Source organism: Ambystoma mexicanum, chromosome 10 (assembly GCF_040938575.1).
Source record: "Ambystoma mexicanum isolate Mex_15411 chromosome 10, UKY_AmexF1_1, whole genome shotgun sequence".
Taxonomy (NCBI): Eukaryota; Metazoa; Chordata; class Amphibia; order Caudata; family Ambystomatidae; genus Ambystoma; species Ambystoma mexicanum.
In genome coordinates this window covers 1643093573-1643113388 of record NC_090932.1, presented here as the reverse complement: position 1 = coordinate 1643113388, position 19816 = coordinate 1643093573, and positions in this window count along the sequence as shown.

Genomic DNA, 19816 nt, shown 5'->3' with positions numbered 1-19816 from the left:
GAGTAGTACCCGCACGGCCTATTCTTCCCTCCATGTTCCTGCGTTAACACAGCCAAAGCACATCCATCACATTCATGCACAAACAACACAAAGGCCTTGTCATAATTTGGAGTACCCAGAACCGGAGCAGAGCATAACGCGTTCTTGAGAAGCTCAAATGATCGTTGATGTTCCGATTTCCATGGCAGTGGCAGAGAAATGCCCTTCTTCGTCAAAGCCAACATCGGTTTTATCATTAGTGAAAAGTTCGGGATCCACAACCTACAGTAAGAAGCCATACCTATTAAGGCTCTGACTTCCTTCTGCGTATTTGGAACAGACATGCCAGAAATGTGTTTTATTCTTTCAGGTGTCAATCTTCTCCCCTCCTTTGACCGGAGGTAACCTAAATAGGCGACCTCCTGACAACAATATTGAAATTTCTTGAGCGAAGCGTTATGACCATTTTTAGCTAGATGAACAAGCAACATTACAGTGCCTTCTTTACAAGCACTTTCAGAATCTGCAGCCAAAAGCAAATCATTGACATACTGAAGCAGTGTACAAGTAGGTGGCAATTCAAGGGTATCAAGCTGCTCTTTCAAAGCTCTACTATAAATGCTTGGACTTTCAGTATACCCTTGAGGTGCACGAGTAAATGTAAATGAACGTCCCCCCAAGGTGAACGCAAACAAATATCTACTCTCCTTGTGTATAGGAATACTAAAGAAAGCATTCTTTAGGTCCACAACACTAAAATACGTAGCTGTAGCAGGGATCATTGTTAGTATCGTTGTTACATCAGGCACAATTGGAAATTGTGGGGCGACAACTTTGTTAATAGCACGAAGATCAATTATAAAACGGTATGGGATTGCATTGTCGCCTTTCTTGTATACAGGCAAAATTGGGCTGTTACATAAACTACCTGCAATCTCTTCAATCACCCCTCGATGCACAAAATCAGAGACAATGCACTTCAAAGCACGCTTGCCCTCAACTGATATTTTATACTGCGGTATGCGTGGTAATTTAACTCCATGTTTCAAAACTATTTTAACGGGCTCAATCTGTAGTACCCCGACATCATTGTCGTCAACCACCCATAAACATTCCGGGACAACACTAAACTCAGGAGGCAATGGTCGAATCAGAAACTGAGAACTGGGAAGTTGCTGTGGTGAAACCGTCAGTCGTACTCCTTCAGAGGAACAATGAATTACTGCATTCAGTTTCTTCAACAAATTTAACCCCAGAAAATTCTCTCCACAGTTCGAAGACAGAAGGAAAGGGCAATGGTCCGTAAAGGGACCCAAAGAAACAGACACCGGCGAAGAAACCGGACAAACAATTGGTATACCAGAAAACCCTACAGAAACATTTGTTTCCCATGACAGTGGGATGTTTGGAACCCGGGAATGATCAATGGAGCACTTCTGTGCTCCAGTGTCTATCAAAAACTGATGTTTCCTATTCCCCACTAACAATTCAACGTAGGGACCTTTCTGATTAACGGGAATAGGTGAAGGTTCCAAACCCTGCTTCGGGCAGTCCTAACGAAACAAAATGTCATCGGAAGGAAGCTCTTCAGAAAGGTAGGCAGCAGAAGGGTGATCAAATATGTTTCTCGTGTCCACACTCGAAGTCTGATTTTCCTGTGGAAAAGGTTGCTGAGGATCTTGCGAAAACTGACCTCTATCAGGGCCCCCTGCTCCGGGGCGACCTCTAGGTCGTCTACCTATACCCCCAAATGCATTGCTCGACCTTTGGCGAAGGACGGGGCACTGTGCTCGCCAATGACCTTCCTGGCGGCAATAGGCACATTGATTAATATTCACAGAACACAAAGGAGCGTTTCCTTTTGGGACATACTGACCTCTAGTCTGTGACGTACCTCCTCTGGGATTTCTAACAATTTGTTGTAACAATACTTTAGTCTTCAAATCTCCTTTCCTCTTCTCTATTTTCTCTTTTTCATTATTCACACGGTTCTCATAATACTGAGCCATGTGCAAAACTTCAGATTGGGATTTCGCCTGCCAAGCGCTCTCAGAGGACATAATCTGTGACTGGATGTCGGGCAACAACCCACATACAAATTTGTCCACAAACAACCTTTTCCTGGACTCTGTGCCCAGGTCCTGTCCACTGAAATCGGAGAATACCTGTTCGAATCTATTAAAGAACTCGGTGGCACCTTCAATTTTCCCTTGAACACAGGCCGTAAGCTTGTCCCAAATAATTCTTTTCTCAGGAATTATGGTTTTCAATTTTGCGACAATTCTATCAGTAAGTATTACCTGAGGTGGTTTTTCACCAGCTGGTCTTTCCCCATCAAACCTAGTCATGTTAGCCCACGTATCTCCTAACCCTGGCACATCGTCTATTGTTCGAACCTGCTTCCATAAATCTACGGGCAGGAGTACAGGGAATAGCAAGTCAATGTCACTTAAGGTGAACACAGAGGACTGCAAAACGGACTCTATCTCTTTGTAAAACCCTGTTGGGTTTTTCCTGATATCGGGAATTGATTGTCTAATAGTGTTCACTTCCTGTCGTGAAAACGGGACGTGAACAAATTGGGATACATAGTGTGCAGGGATGTCCACAGCGGGTGCACCAGTCCCAGCGTTAGCGTGAATCTCAACCTTAGGGACAAATGTCGGAGGAACCTCTCTCATAGGCAACTGAAATGTAGGTAACTCTGACCGCTTACTAAGCAACAGAGCCAGGTCGAGCGCTAAGGCAGCTGAAGAAGTGTCAGGCGAAAAAGCCCTCTTACAAATACCCAATAATTCTATAGGACAACTAACCTTCTTCCTTACACATTCATCTTGCAGGTACTGTACCATTACCTGAATCACCTTCTTCTGCATTTCTACTGTATACTGACTATACGTGTCATATACTTCATCTGGCGGTATCGATGAATCCGAGATCCATCGAATCGCATCTTTGGTACAAATTCGTATTTCCTCAGGTGCCGATCTACGACACGGAAGGAACCGTTTCTGTACATACATACTGTCGTCTTCCTCATCCTCATCTCGTAATTTTTCAAAGTCCCTCCTATACTCAAACAATCTCTCAACATGACCTTGTACTTTCTCCTCTGTGTCCCTCGAAAGCGCTAAAGTATTTAGATCCCTCACCCCTTGTGGGAGATCCGAATTTTGTAATCTACCCCACATTACACATAAATGAGCCCCCAAACCTTCGATAAAAACATTTTTCTCGGGAAAATTGTCCATATTTGATAATGTGGAAAAAACGTTAACTTGATCACCTTTCTCCATACAGTGCTTAGCCCATGCAAATAATTCCTGTTTCTTGTCTGCAGAAACAGTATTTCGAGTGACAATCTTCGACCCCGCTCCCCGATTAACTTCAGTCAATACAGAACCACTCGGGAGCAGAGGTGCGGGCAAATTCAATGGGGGTGCAACGATCGGCGTAAGAGAAAGGGGTGGTGCGATAGGTGGAGGAACAACAACTAGAGGAATAGGAACAATAGGTTGCACAGGGGGAACAGGAATAACAGCAGGAATAACAGCAGGAATGGGCAGAGCACCCGGGAGAGGATCATACGGAGGTGGCGCAGAGGCACCAGGCCTGCGTTCGTTTAACAATTTTTCAATACATTCTTCGGAAACATGGAAATCTTTAAAGGCCATATCATATCATATCATACGAACAGCCGAAGGCCTAAGAAAGAGACATTTGCAAACTTGAGCTAGAGGATCAGGCGAAGGCCTGAGAGAGAGATTTTTTTGGCAAACTTGAGCTATAGGATCATCAGGCGAAGGCCTGAGAGAGAGAATATTTTTTTTGCAAACTTGAGCTAGAGGATCAGGCAAAGGCCTGAGAGAGAGACATTTTTTTTGCAAACTTGAGCTAGAGGATCAGGCGAAGGCCTGAGAGAGAGAATGTTTTTTTTGCAAACTTGAGCTATAGGAACAGGCGAAGGCCTGAGAGAGAGGCACCGTTTGGGAGGGGTCAAGCACCAACTAGCACAAGCCAAGAAAAGGAGAGTCGAACCAAGCTTTGTTTTCTTTTATTAGTTGTAGGGTTATTAGTGGCAGGGTTATTAATGGCAGGGTTATTAGTGGCAGGGTTATTAGTGGCAGGGTTATTAGTGGTAGGGTTATTGGTGGTAGGGTTATTGGTGGTATGTTTATTAGTGGTAGGGTTATTAGTGGCAGGGTTATTAGTGGCAGGGTTATTAGTGGCAGGGTTATTGGTGGAATGGTTATTAGTGGTCGGGTTATTAGTGGCAGGGTTATTAGTGGTAGGGTTATTGGTGGTAGGGTTATTGGTGGTATGTTTATTAGTGGTAGGGTTATTAGTGGTCGAGTTATTAGTGGCAGGGTTATTAGTGGTAGGGTTAGAATGGAAGCCTAGGTTTGCATGGAGGAAGAGGCTTATTTTTTAAAGGCGTTTTTGAAATGCACCCTTTCTATTATTTTGTAGACTAGGGACCCTTCATCGTTGTAGTAATGCACTTTGACCCATTACCATAAGGCATGTTCCCTTTAATGAGTTTCCATGGAAAAGGTGACATGCCACATTCTGTGCATATTTGACTGAATGCAAAAGAAGCTCCTTCTTAACGTCGAATCAGGATGTTTCTGGGAAAACAGCCAAGCTGCTCGGGGCGTCTGGTCTTTGGACGGAAATACTCTCTGCCCACACATCGCCCTTAAACGAAATGTGTTCTGTGCTCTGGAGGCTGCTACTATTGCAGACACAGTGCAGGCCCACCTTTAGGCATGACACACTGTTTCTGCTGTTTTTCATTTCCTAATTATGATCTGTTAACAGAGCAATTGGGATTGGGGGGAATGTTGCATTTATTTATAATCCATACAAGGGCCTTAGCTTTTGTCAGTGTTTACAGGGTTCTCTTGAAACACTGTTTGGAGGGCCCTCAAGAACCAGCGTTGGCCCCCAGTGAAATAGCAGCATGGGTTTCAAAGCCCTATACCAGACTCCCTGCTGCCTGTACCATAAGGGAGCCAAACGCCTTAGAGCTCAAGTGCACCGGTATGCCAAGCTCTAGTGCACCGGTACCCCAAGCTCTAGTGCACCGGTACCCTAGGCTCTAGTGCACCGGTAACCCAAGCTCTATTGCACCGGTACCCCAAGCTCTATTGCACCGGTACCCCAAGCTCTAGTGCACCGGTACCCCAAGCTCTAGTGCACCGGTACCCTAAGCTCTAGTGCACCGGTACCCCAAGCTCTATTGCACCGGTACCCCAAGCTCTAGTGCACCGGTACCCTAAGCTCTAGTGCACCGGTACCCTAAGCTCTAGTGCACCGGTACCCCAAGCTCTAGTGCACCGGTACCCCAAGCTCTAGTGCACCGGTACCCTAAGCTCTAGTGCACCGGTACCCCAAGCTCTAGTGCACCGGTACCCCAAGCTCTAGTGCACCGGTACCCCAAGCTCTAGTACACCGGTACCCCAAGCTCTAGTGCACCGGTACCCTAAGCTCTAGTGCACCGGTACCCCAAGCTCTAGTACACCGGTGCACCATGCAAGGAATCTTGGATCTTCAGGTGATATAGTTCCTTATGATGCTGAAATTGCAAAGGAAGCACCACAGGGGCAGAACCTTTGCAGCTGCTGCACCTAACCTATGCAATGTTTGCCCAACTAGCCCAGACTGGCGTCCAACTAAAGCACTGCCATCCCAGATGCAAAATGTGTCCTAGGATGATCCCCTCTTCCTTCTCTCTGGAACACACCATGATCATGATGACCTTGTCTTTCCTTTGCTTTCAAGCCATACTTTGTCCAACAAGGCTCTCAATCATCGTTCTCATGATAAGCCACCATGTCTCAAAACCTCTGCCCTTGCCACCCTTTGTATGTAGACCGATGTGTACCCCAGAAAATACACACTTATATCTTCTTTATTAGCCTTGTATGTTGTGGTCCAATAGGAATGCCCCTTGCCTGTATCATGCGTGATTGTTTCTAGGTGCCCTCCTTGGCCCATTGAAACAATCTTGTTGCAAACTGACCATTTATAAAACATCAATAATATAACATATAGACACATTCTGATGCAGCCTGTGTGCCCTGCTGTATACAAGCTACATTACTGAAATCAAGCAGAAGTTATTTGTCAACCAACACATGAATGTCATATTTTAAAACAAAGATGATTGTTGTCGCAAACCACCGCAACTTCATATCACCCATGAGACTCAACACACCTTTATCGATACAGCAGGGGTGACTCTGAAATTGATCCATCCATACATTTCATATCTAAATCTAGGGATCCTGAATTTGTTAAAAAAAAGAGAAAAATGTGTTTTGAAAAAATATATAAGTTACATACATGAATGGGAGATTCAAAAGGCTGCAAACAGAGACAGGCTCTTCTGGCATGACAAAGTCCCAAGCATCTCCCGCAGGCACAGGTAGTTGGAGGAAATGCAGCCTCATAAGGTCCCTTCTGGTCTGGGCTATTTAGAGGCTACAGATAGTTTGCAGGACCCTCCAGCTCGCCGAAAGACTGATTAAGAGCTAAGGACACGTGCCCTTAGTTTTGGTCATATCTCCGGGTGGGCTATGGGCCCTTTGAAACTGTATTTTACTTCCTGTATAAGCGCCTACCAAGTGAACAATAAATAAATGAATATATAAATCCCTCACGCAGCTTGTCCCCGCAGTGAGTAGTTTTATCCAAACTCTTAAAAGATTGGTTTAATGGATCGCCCTGACCCTGCACAGTCATAGTTCCCATGCTATCCAGGTTTCTGCCCCAAGTCAGATGTCCCCCGCTTGCAAGCGCCCCCCTTTTCTTGATCAGCAAATTATATGATATGATATTTTATTTATATTGCACCCATACACAAGTGTTTCAGGGTGCGACGAGGGAAGGGAGCGGTACAAGGGAGGAACAAAACAATGATCTTTCTAGGCCTTGTGACATTGAGAACGCGCAAGTGCAGGGGAGTGGGAAGCGGGAAAGTGCAAGGGGCAGGGAAGGAGTGGAAAGTGCTGAACATGTGATCAACAACAACAGGTAGTGCGGCCAGCAGATAGCAAGGGCAAGAATAAGGCTGTCATGATTCCTTCCCCTCATGTCCCAGCCCTCCATGATGTCAGGCTGGAGCCAGGCCACGATCACCTACATGGCCCTCAAGGGCCTCTCCATCCCTCCAAAGACCCACTTAGAGTCAGACTTGGCGCGTGTGGCACCAGACTCACTCACTCCCATAGGATAACATTGGGGCTTGGACTTGTAGTGCATTGATGGGGACAAGATGGATGCCCCAACATATTTCGGTTCCCAGAACTGCATGTGCAGTCTAGTCTTTTGGGTGTGGTTCAGCCCAGAGACACCTGGGATACCCAGAGACTATTTAAGCCACGCCCAGGCTGAGAAGCATGCTTTGCGTTTTCTGCACCTGCAGCGTGACATTCACCGTGTTCGGATGGGTCTCCAGTAGGCCTGCATCTTTCTTCGGCGCTCAGCTCCTGCAAGAACAAGAACACTGTTAGGAACAGCCTTTACCTTGCGGCACTTCTGCCCATCGTTCATCGCTCCTTCTGTTCAGCGGGCATCTTCGGCGGTGTCATTCCCATCCCAGCACGCCGCTTCCTAAGGAAAAGGGAAAAGAACAGAAAAAAGTTATTAGTAAGCATTCAGCAAATCTTCGCTTATTTTTTATTTTTATAAACTGTAGTTTTTATTGGCATTTTTAGATACAACAAACACAGTCAAGAGACCAACAAAACTAAACAAGAGAAAAAAAAAAGAAAAAACCCCTGGCCCCCTCCCCAGCCCCTCACCCCAACCTCTGCCCGCTCCCCTACCCTGTGTCCAGAAACCTGTATTTGCCTTGGGAGAATTTCAATGTTCAGTCTTTCGTCTGTACCATGGAGATGATGCGATTTGTGGCCTATCATCTGTTGGTTAGATGCCGCTTTTCCCCAGGTCGTGGGTTCCCTGGCGTATCATCTCACCTTTCGGGGTCAATCCCGGCTAGTTCAGGCCAGAGGCCTGGCGTCAAAATCAGTGAACGTCCCAACCCCAAGACTGCTGCACACTGTACCAGTTTGTGAGGAAAGTGCTACTTTCTTTGTTCACCATCGCAGTCAGTTTGTCCATCAAGAACATATTTTTCACTTTTAGCAGTCAGTCCTCTTTGGAGGGGGGCTCGGGGCTTTTCCACTTCTGGGCAAGGGCCACTCTGCCCACCCTCAGCATGGTTTCCCACATCCTATGGTATTGATATAGCTCTATTTCCTCTGGGGGCGACCCAGCAACATTGTTAAGTGATTTAGTGGCAAACGTTCTTCTATTACTTCCGCCATCCAATCCCGCACTGAACCCCAGTAGTCCTGAACTTTCAGGCAGAGCCACCACATGTGGCCTCTGGTGCCAGTCTGTCCGCATCCTCTCGGGCACCTAGGCGAGGCCCCCGTGAACATCCTCGACAACTTCACGGGGTCCCTGTGCCACCCCTGTAACACCTTAAAGTTATGCTCCATTTCCGAGGTAAACAAATTTCCGTGAAATGCTATCTTGAAGATTCTTACCTAGGAGTCCTCAGAGATCTCTTCCCCTGCTAGGTTGTTCCAAAACATACGAAAGTTCCTTCTGCCTTGAGGGTCGTAGGTGTTTAAGATTTTGTACATGCTGGACACCGTCCCCTTCTTTGAGGTCGCCAGGTCGAGGAGTTTCTCGAAGGGGGTCAGCTGTCTCCTCAGGTTTCGGGCCCCATGTTGGTTTGCAGAGGATGCCCTTCAAGCGGAGGTATTCGAAGATGGATAACAAGTCTCTTCCGAGAGCGTACCTCAGGTCCACGTAGGTTAGGAATTCCCCTTCTCTGAACAACTGCCCCGCCAATTCCATTCCCTTGTCCGACCATTCCTGAGAGTGCCGGAACCCTCTGCCTCCCAATCTGAGGGGGTGGCCCCAGAGAGAGGTCATCGGGGACGGCCAGGTGGTGAGGTGAGCAGTCCGGGGGCGGTCTCTCCAGATGTCCCAGAGGACTCCTAGGGTGGGGTGGGACCTTAAGTGTTGCGGAATCGACCTGCGAGGGGCCCACAAGAGGTCTCGGACCTTCAGGGGATGGGCATCCATATCTTCCAAGTATGACCAATACGTCCCCATTCCCTCTTTCATATGCTCCAATAGGACGCGCAGTTGGGCGGCACAAAAGTAGAGGTGAAAGTCCGGGAGCCCAAATCCCCCCTCCTCCCTAGGCAGAGTCAAGGTATTCCTTCCTATTCTCGGGGTTTTCCCCTACCACACAAAGTCTCGAACCCCCTTTTGTAGCTCTCTAAAAGTCTGAGCTGTGATGTTGGTTGGGAGTGCCGTGAAAAGGTAGAGAAGCCGTGGTAGTATATTCATTTTTACTGCAGTCATTCGGCCATACCACGACAGGATCATCTTGTCCCATCTCCTCAAATCTGATTTGATCTCTGCCATCGTGGGGTCATAGTTAGCAGAGCTCAATTTCAATATATCTCTGGTGAGGAGTACCCCCAGGTACCGTACAGCGGCCTTCTCCACTTTAATCCCGTGGAACCAGTCTAGAGGGTCGAGCCCCGGGTCTATTGTCCTCATAGGGAGCAAGACAGATTTTGCGGCGTTGATCTTCAGACCTGAGAAGCGACCGAACGAGGCCACCAGCGCCAGGAAGGGGGGAAGTGATGCTACAGGGTCCACCAGATAGGCCAAGATGTCATCTGCAAACAGGGAAAGTTTGAATTCAACATCGCCCCTTCTGATCCCCCTGATATCCGGGTGAGCTCTAATCACTATTGCCAATGCCTCCACCATGAGAACATATATCAGGGGGGAGAGAGGGCAGCCCTGCCTTGTCTCTCGGGAGAGGGGGAATGGTTCGGACAGCCTCCCGTTCACCTGAACCCTTGCCTTGGGGGCCTTGTAGAGGGCGGTCACCCAGCTCATGATGTGAGGCCCGAAGCCCATCCTCTGGAGGAGGAGACCCATGTATCACCACTCGACCCTGTCAAAGGCCTTCTCCGAGTCTAGGGAGAGGACACATACATTTAGCCCCGACGTTTGGGCAAAGTGGAGCAGGTCTATTGTTTTGCATATATTGTCCAACCCTTGCCTTCCCGTAATAAAGCCCACTTGGTCAACATGGATTAGCTTCGGCATAATTCCCTCCATCCGCCTCCCCACCACCTTGGCCAGGATCTTGACGTCAATATTTAACAGAGATATGGGACGATTAGAGGCGCATTCCACGGGGTCCCTCCCTTCCTTGGGCAGAACTGCTATTATGGCCCCCATCATGGACTCGGGGAGGATGCCATCCTCCAGTACAGCGTTGAAGACTCTCGCCAAGAACAGGGCCAGGGTGGAGCGGAATCTTTTATAGAAATAGACGGAGAAGCCGTCGTCCCCGGGGGAGGTTCCCACCTTCATCCCACCTATCACCTTGTCAATCTCATCCTCAGTCACCGGGCACTCCAACCCCTCTGCCATCTCCCACGAAAGGGATGGGATCTGTATGGAGTTCAGGAAATCCTCTATCTGGGTATCATCCCCGTCATACTCCAAGGAGTAGAGGGTTTTGTAGTATTGGCGGAAGGCCTCTCCAATATGAGAGGAGTCACGGCCGAGATGCCCCTGGGTATCTCTCACCTCCTTCACCCTTCTGCTTCTCTGGACCTCCCTTAGCTTCCAGGCTAGGATCTTATCCGCTTTGTCCCCCTTCTCATAGTATTTTTGTTTTACCATTAGGAGGCTCCTCTCGGTTTTGTGTAGGAGCAGCCATTTCAGTTGGAGCCTGTACTCCTCCAGTGCGGCCACACGGTCATGCTCTAAAGCCTGGTTCGGGGATCCCCCCGGCTGGAGACGGGCTATTTTACCCCACAGGGCTTTCTCCTGGGCCTCCCTCTCCCTCTTCTTCATGAAGCCTATTTTTATGAGGACTCCTCGTAGGGTTGCCTTAAAGGCATCCCAGAGTGTGTGCATGGCCACCTCTCCGTTATCATTAAACTCAAAGAACTCCACTATGGAGTCCAGTATCTCCTGGGCGAGTACCTCATCTCTTAATAGTGCATCATTGCATTTCCAGCACCCTCTACGTTCTTCACACCAACCCATCGTTAAGGTGACTTGAACCATGTCATGGTCCGACCAGGGGACAGGGTCTATCCTATAGCCCGCTACATATGGAGTGAGGACCTCGTCCCCCAAAATTTGGTCTATTCTTGAAAACGAGTTATGAATGGCTGAGTAGTGGTAAAGGAGAGGGTCCCCAATCTGGGGGTTGGGATCGTATCCGACAGTCCTAGGTCCCCATTAACCCTCTGAAAGTTCTGCGCCATGCCTTCATCCGCGGATCTGAGGTGTTGGGGGCCAACCCGTCTTCTGTCTATAGTTGGGTCTAGGACCATGTTAAAATCCCCCCCAACCACCAGTGGGCCTTGCGCCAACAACCTCAGCTTGTCCCCTACCTCCTCCCAGAATTGGGCCTGACCTTCATTAGGACTATACACTACTGCTAGAGTCAAGGGGGAGCCCTGTAGGGAACCCCGCACCATCAGGTACCGACCCTCGGGGTCCCTCTGGATGGCCTCCTTCTCGAAGTCCATGTCCCTTGCCACCAATATGGCCACCCCTCTTTTTTTAGCCTTATGGAAGGTGTGAAAGACCTCCCCAATTCTTCCCCCTCACATTCTAGGCTCTTTCCCCTTTGCCCAGTGTGTGTCCTGCAAAAAGAGCAGGTCCAGTTTCGCCCTACTAAACTCCCTATGAACCAGGGACCTCTTTGTGGGGTTGTTCAGCCCCCGCACGTTAAGGGTAACCACACCCAGGGCTGGATGGGCATCAGCCATGATCTATGTTTTCCTCTCTATTAGCCAATGTCATTGCATCATTACTCCCTTCTTGCTCCCCTTGTTTTACCTTGTGGACACTTTTGGAACGTTCCCCCAACTGCCCCCCAAACCCTTTCCCCAACAAACAAACCCCAACTAGTTCGTACTCCCCCTCCCCCCACCCCGGCGTCCAGCCAGTTAGTTCCGCCATTGCTGGCATTTGGCCGGACCACCAGCCTACCCTCCTCGGCTAGGCAATCAGTACAATGCTCGTGTCTTTGAGCCCCCCTTCCCACCACTGCTTCGTCCCTTCAGTTGACCCCGTTATACTTGCTGTTCAAGGGGACTCTGTATTCTGAGAAACCTCAGAAAACTTCCTTTTCCAACCCGCTGTGGTCGGGGAGTCACCACCATCAGCCCTCCAAGTCAACGTGTTCGCCTTCCAATGCGGGCGGCGGGGTGTTCAATTTTTTGAATTTTCTCGAACTGGTTTTCTTTCTTCTGGCACCCGGCTGACTAGGGCCGCCCCTTCCAAGGGCCTCCGGACCCACTGGGCCCTTCCGGGGGGTGGATTCCACCACGTAATCCCGGATGGCTCCCCTTATGTCTTCTTCTGTAATCAGCATTGTCCGTTGGCCCATGTATCCGAAGGCCAGGGAGAAGGGGTACCCCCACCTGTGTCGCACCCACTTTTCCTTTAGTAACTGCGTTAGGGGACGGCACATCCTGCGCTTGGCCAGGGTGTATGCGGAAAGGTCCTGATAAATGGTGATCTGAGCGCTGTTATAAGTCACCACATCTGCCTTCCTTGCTTCCTCGAGCACCTTAGTCTTTTCCGAGTAGTAGTGGAACCGGGCCAGGACTGACCGGGGGCCCCCTGCCCTGCCTCCTGCCCTGTGCACTCGGTCGAACGTGAGCTCTGTGGTCATCTCTTCTGAAAACAAGAGTGTGATAATGTCTCTCACCACTCGGATCAAGTCTCTCTCCGTTTCGCCCTCCGTTTCAGGGATCCCAAAAAATATAAGGTTATTTCTCCTTTCCCTGTTTTCATAGTCATCCATCTGTCTAGCCCTTTCCTCATCCCTCCTCTCTAGGGCTGCAAGCCTCATCTCAGTTTGCACCTCCTGGGCTGCCGTTGATGACTGGTTGGTTTCCACTTGCAGGAGTCTGTCCTCGACCTTGTCCACCCGTTGGTCGATCTTTTCGAATTTCTGGGCGATGTCCGAACGCATGTCCCTGATTTCCTGTAGGATAGTGGCAAAGCCCCTCTCCATCGCTGTCATGGACTGCATTGAGGCCTCCGGCTGTGCCATGTCCTCATCGTCAGTGGGGCCGCTGACCGTACTCTCCGTTCCCTTAAAGCGATATGCCTGCAGCGCCGCTTGCCAGCTCATGCGGTCTTCCACCGTGCCCACTGCGGGGACCTCTGCGGTCCGGCGGCTATAGGGAGTTTCCTCGAGGTCCCGGCTTGAGGTCCCCAGGCTGTGTCGTCCCGGGGTAACCCGCGGGAGACTGGTGTCTTTCTGTGGGGGAGGGGCAGCTACCAGGCGGGCACACGCCCCACCAGCGCCAGATGGGGGCCTCACACCTGGGTTCCTTCTAGATGTTGGCGTTCCTCTTCGGGGGGTGTGACCGTCCGCGCCGTCCCACTGTCACCGTCTGAGGCCGCGTTCCCCCTCCAGGGGGGTGTCAGGCGGGCACACGCCCTGGGGATGGGCCCAGGGGCCACCACCTGCAAAAGTCCAGTGCGGGCTAGCTAGGCCCCTCTGCGTGTCCTTAATGCGGGTGCAGGCTGCAGGGATCCTGGGATCCCTCGAGAGAGGGGGTGTTGCATTTCCGCTCTGGCGGTTATTGTGCTCTGGGGGTGAGTTTCCACGGGACTCAGTAGCTTTTTTTTATTTTATTTTTTTTTATTTTTTATTTTTTATATATTTGGGGGGGCGTGGTGTTGTGCGGCCCCCCACGCGCCCTGACCCCGCTCTCCCGCTCCTAAGGGGGGTCGGGGCCTGGAACCTCCTAAATCAGGCCCTGGGTGCCATGGCCGAGACGGCTTGCTCAATGTGCTTGCTGGGGCCCGCCCGGCCGGGGACTCGTCACGGCCTGTGGGGAGGGTGGGTGGTGAAAGCCCGAATCCCCCGCCGGGGCCGCTGTCCCGAAATCAGATGGGTGCTGGGGGATGGGCTCGCCGGCAAAAGGCTCTCCCGAAAGTGCTACTTTCTTTGTTCACCATCCCAGTCAGTTTGTCCATCAAGAACATATTTTTCACTTTTAGCAGCCAGTCCTCTTTGGAGGGGGGCTCGGGGCTTTTCCACTTCTGGGCAAGGGCCACTCTGCCCGCCCTCAGCATGGTTTCCCACATCCTAGGGTATTGATATAGCTCTGTTTCCTCTGGGGGGCGACCCAGCAACATTGTTAAGGAATTTAGTGGCAAACGTTCTTCTATTACTTCCGCCATCCAATCCCGCACTGAACCCCAGTAGTCCTGAACTTTCGGGCAGAGCCACCACATGTGGCCTCTGGTGCCAGTCTGTCCGCATCCTCTCGGGCACCTAGGCGAGACCCCCGTGAACATCCTCGACAACTTCACGGGGTCCCTGTGTCACCCCTGTAACACCTTAAAGTTATGCTCTATTTCCGAGGTAAACAAATTTCCATGAAATGCTATCTTGAAGATTCTAGCCCAGGAGTCCTCGGAGATCTCTTCCCCTGCTAGGTTGTTCCAAAACCTACGAAAGTTCCTTCTGCCTTGAGGGTCGTAGGTGTTTAAGATTTTGTACATGCTGGACACCGCCCCCTTCCTTGAGGTCGCCAGGTCGAGGAGTTTCTCGAAGGGGGTCAGCTGTCTCCTCAGGTTCGGGCCCCTTGTCGGGTTGCAGAGGGTGCCCTTCAAGCGGAGGTATTCGAAGATGGATAGCGAGTCTCTTCCGAGAGCGTCCCTCAGGTCCTCGTAGGTTAGGAATTCCCCTTCTCTGAACAACTGCCCTGCCCATTCCATTCCCTTGTCCGACCATTCCTGAGAGTGCCGGAACCCTCTGCTTCCCAATCTGAGGGGGTGGCCCCAGAGAGAGGTCATCGGGGACGGCCAGGTGGTGAGGTGAGCAGTCCGGGGGCCCTCTCTCCAGATGTCCCAGAGGACTCCTAGGGTCGGGTGGGACCTTAAGTGTTGCGGAATCGACCTGCGAGGGGCCCACAAGAGGTCTCGGACCTTCAGGGATGGGCATCCATATCTTCCAAGTATGACCAATACGTCCCCATTCCCTCTTTCATATGCTCCAATAGCACGCGCAGTTGGGCGGCACAAAAGTAGAGGTGAAAGTCCGGGAGCCCAAATCCCCCCTCCTCCCTAGGCAGAGTCAAGGTAGTCCTTCCTCCTTCCTATTCTCGGGGTTTTCCCCTGCCACACAAAGTCTCGAACCCCCTTTTGTAGCTCTCTAAAAGTCTGAGCTGTGATGTTGGTTGGGAGTGCCGTGAAAAGGTAGAGAAGCCGTGGTAGTATATTCATTTTTACTGCAGTCATTCGGCCATACCACGACAGGATCATCTTGTCCCATCTCCTCAAATCTGATTTGATCTCTGCCATTGTGGGGTCATAGTTAGCAGCGCTCAATTTCGATATATCTCTTGTGAGGAGTACCCCCAGGTACAGTACAGCGGCCTTCTCCACTTTAATCCTGTGAAACCAGTCTAGAGGGTCGAGCCCCGGGTCTATTGTCCTCATAGGGAGCAAGACCGATTTTGCGGCGTTGATTTTCAGACCTGAGAAGCGACCGAACGAGGTCACCAGCGCCAGGAAAGGGGGAAGTGTTGCTAGAGGGTCCACCAGAGAGGCCAAGATGTCATCCGCAAACAGGCAAAGTTTGAATTCAACATCGCCCCTTCTGATCCCCCTGATGTCCGGGTGAGCTCTAATCGCTATTGCCAATGCCTCCACCATGAGGACATATATCAGGGGGGAGAGAGGGCAGCCCTGCCTTGTCCCTCAGGAGAGGGGGAATGGTTCGGACAGCCTCCCGTTCACCTGAACCCTTGCCTTGGGGGCCCTTTAGAGGGCGGTCACCCAGCTCATGATGTGAGGCCCGAAGCCCATCCTCTGGAGGAGGAGACCCATGTATCGCCACTCGACCCTGTCGAAGGCCTTCTCCGAGTCTAGGGAGAGGACACATGCATTTAGCCCCGACGTTTGGGCAAAGTGGAGCAGGTCTATTGTTTTGCGTATATTGTCCAACCCTTGCCTTCCCGTAATAAAGCCCACTTGGTCGCCATGGATTAGCTTTGGCATAATTCCCTCCATCCACCTCCCCACCACCTTGGCCAGAATCTTGACGTCAATATTTAACAGAGATTTGGGACGATTAGAGGAGCATTCCACGGGGTCCCTTCCTTCCTTGGGCAGAACTGCTATTATGGCCCCCATCATGGACTCGGGGAGGATGCCATCCTCCAGTACAGCGTTGAAGACTCTCGCCAAGAACAGGGCCAGGGTGGAGCGGAATCTTTTATAGAAATAGACGGAGAAGCCGTCGTTCCCGGGGGAGGTTCCCACCTTCATCCCACCTATCACCTTGTCAATCTCATCCTCAGTCACCGGGCCCTCCAACCCCTCTGCCATCTCCCACGAAAGGGATGGGATCTGTATGGAGTTCAGGAAATCCTCTATCTGGGTATCATCCCCGTCATACTCCGAGGAGTAGAGGGTTTTGTAGTATTGGCGGAAGGCCTCTCCAATATGGGAGGAGTCACTGCCGAGATGCCCCTGGGTATACCTCACCTCCTTCACCCTTCTGCTTCTCTGGACCTCCCTTAGCTTCCAGTCTAGGATCCTATCCGCTTTGTCCCCCTTCTCATAGTATTTTTGTTTTACCATTAGGAGGCTCCTCTCAGTTTTGTGTAGGAGCATCCCTTTCAGTTGGAGCCTGTAGTCCTCCAGTGCGGCCATACGGTCATGCTCTAGAGCCTGGTCTGGGGATCCCCCCGGCTGGAGATGGGCTATTTTACCCCGCAGGGATTTCTCCTGGGCCTCCCTCTCCTTCTTCTTCATGGAGCCTATTTTTATGAGGACTCCTCGTAGGGTTGCCTTAAAGGCATCCCAGAGTGTGTGCATGGCCACCTCTCCGTTATCATTAAACTCAAAGAACTCCACTATGGAGTCCAGGATCTCCTGGGCGAGTCCCTCATCTCTTAATAGGGCATCATTGCATTTCCAGCACCCTCTACGTTCTTCACACCAACCCATCATTAAGGTGACTTGGACCATGTCATGGTCCGACCAGGGGACAGGGTCTATCCTATAGCCCGCTACATATGGAGTGAGGACCTCGTCCACCAAAATGTGGTCTATTCTTGAAAACGAGTTATGAATGGCTGAGTAGTAGGTAAAGGAGAGGGTCCCAAATCTGGGGGTTGGGATCGTATACGACAGTCCTAGGTCCCCATTAACCCTCTGAAAGTTCTGCGCCATGGCTTCATCCGCGGATCTGAGGTGCTGGGGGCCAACCCGCCTTCTGTCTATAGTTGGGTCTAGGACCATGTTAAAATCCCCCCCAACCACCAGTGGGCCTTGCGCGAACAACCTCAGCTTGTCCCCTACCTCCTCCCAGAATTGGGCCTGACCTTCATTAGGACTATACACTACTGCTAGAGTCAAGGGGGAGCCCTGTAGGGAACCCCGCACCATCAGGTACCGACCATCGGGGTCCCTCTGGATGGCCTCCTTCTCGAAGTCCATGTCCCTTGCCACCAATATGGCCACCCCTCTTTTTTTAGCCTTGTGGGAGGCGTGAAAGACCTCCCCAATTCCTCCCCCTCGCATTCTAGGCTATTTCCCCTTTGCCCAGTGTGTGTCCTGCAAAAATAGCAGGTCTAGTTTCACCCTCCTAAACTCCCTATGAACCAGGGACCTCTTCGTGGGGGTGTTCAGCCCCCGCACGTTAAGGGTACCCACACCCAGGGCTGGATGGGCATCAGCCATGATCTATGTTTTCTTCTCTATTAGCCAATGTCATCGCATCATTACTCCCTTCTTGCTCCCCTTGTTTCACCTTGTGGACACTTTTGGAACGTCCCCCCAACTGCCCCAACAAACAAACCCCAACTAGTTCGTACTCCCCCTCCCCCCACCCCGGCGTCCAGCCAGTTAGTTCCGCCATTGCTGGCATTTGGCCGGACCACCAGCCTACCCTCCTCGGGTAGGCAATCAGTACAATGCTTGTGTCTTTGAGCCCCCCTTCCCACCACTGCTTCGTCCCTTCAGTTGACCCCGTTATACTTGCTGTTCAAGGGGACTCTGTATTCTGAGAAACCTCAGGAACTTCCTTTTCCGACCCTCTGCGGGTCGGGGAGTCACCACCGTCAGCCCTCCGAGTCAACGTATTCGCCTTCCAATGCGGGCGGCGGGGTGTTCAATTTTTTGAATTTTCTCGAACTGGTTTTCTTTCTTCTGGCACCCGGCTGACTAGGGCCGCCCCTTCCAAGGGCCTCCGGACCCACTGGGCCCCTCCGGGGGGTGGATTCCACCAGGTAATCCCGGATGGCTCCCCTTATGTCTTCTTCTGTAATCAGCATTGTCCGTTGGCCCATGTATTCGAAGGCCAGGGAGAAGGGGTACCCCCACCTGTGTCGCACCCCCTTTTCCTTTAGTAACTGCGTTAGGGGACGGCACATCCTGCGCTTGGCCAGGGTGTATGCGGAAAGGTCCTGATAAATGGTGATCTGAGCGCTGTTATAAGTCACCACCCCTGCCTTCCTTGCTTCCTCGAGCACCTTAGTCTTTTCCGAGTAGTAGTGGAACCGGGCCAGGACTGACCGGGGGCCCCCTGCCCTGCCTCCTGCCCTGTGCACTCGGTCGAACGTGAGCTCTGTGGTCATCTCTTCTGAAAACAAGAGTGTGATAATGTCTCTCACCACTCGGATCAAGTCTCTCTCCGTTTCGCCCTCCGTTTCAGGGATCCCAAAAAATCTAAGGTTATTTCTCCTTTCCCTGTTTTCATAGTCATCCATCTGTCTAGCCCTTTCCTCATCCCTCCTCTCCAGGGCTGCGAGCCTCATCTCAGTTTGCACCTCCTGGGCTGCCGTTGATGACTGGTTGGTTTCCACTTGCAGGAGTCTGTCCTCGACCTTGTCCACCCTTTGGTTGATCTTTTCGAATTTCTGGGCGATGTCCGAACGCATGTCCCTGATTTCCTGTAGGATAGTGGCAAAGCCCCTCTCCATCGCTGTCGGGACTGCATTGAGGCCTCCGGCTGTGCCATGTCCCCAGCGTCAGTGGGGCCGCTGACCGTACTCTCCGTTCCCTTAAAGCGATATGCCTGCAGCGCCGCTTGCCAGCTCATGCGGTCTTCCACCGTGCCCACTGCGGGGACCTCTGCGGTCCGGTGGCTATAGGGAGTCTCCTCGAGGTCCCGGCTTGAAGTCCCCAGGCTGCGTCGCCCCGGGGTAACCCGCGGGAGACTGGTGTCTTTCTGTGGGGGGGGGCAGCTACCAGGCGGGCACACGCCCCACCAACGCGGGATGGGGGTCTCACACCTGGGTTCCTTCTAGATGTTGGCGTTCCTCTTCGGGGGGGGTGACGGTCCGCGTCGTCCCACTGTCGCCGTCTGAGGCCACGTTCCCCCTCCAGGGGGGTGTCAGGTGGGCACACGCCCTGGGGATGGGCCCCGGGGCCACCACCTGCAAAAGTCCAGTGCGGGCTAGCTAGGCCCCTCTGCGTGTCATTAATGCGGGTACAGACTGCCGCGATACTGGGATCCCTCGAGAGAGAGTGGGTGTTGTGTTTCCACTCCGGCGGTTATTGTGCTCTGGGGGTGAGTTTCCACGGGACCCGGTAGCTTTTTTTATTGTATTTTTTAAATTTTTTATTTTTTATATATTTGGGGGGGTTGTGGTGTTGTGTGGCCCCCCACGCGCCCTGACCCCGCTCTCCCGCTCCGAAGGGGGGTCGGGGCCTGGAACCTCCTAAATCAGGCCCTGGGTGCCGTGGCCGAGACGGCTTGCTCAATGTGCTCGCTGGGGCCCGCCCC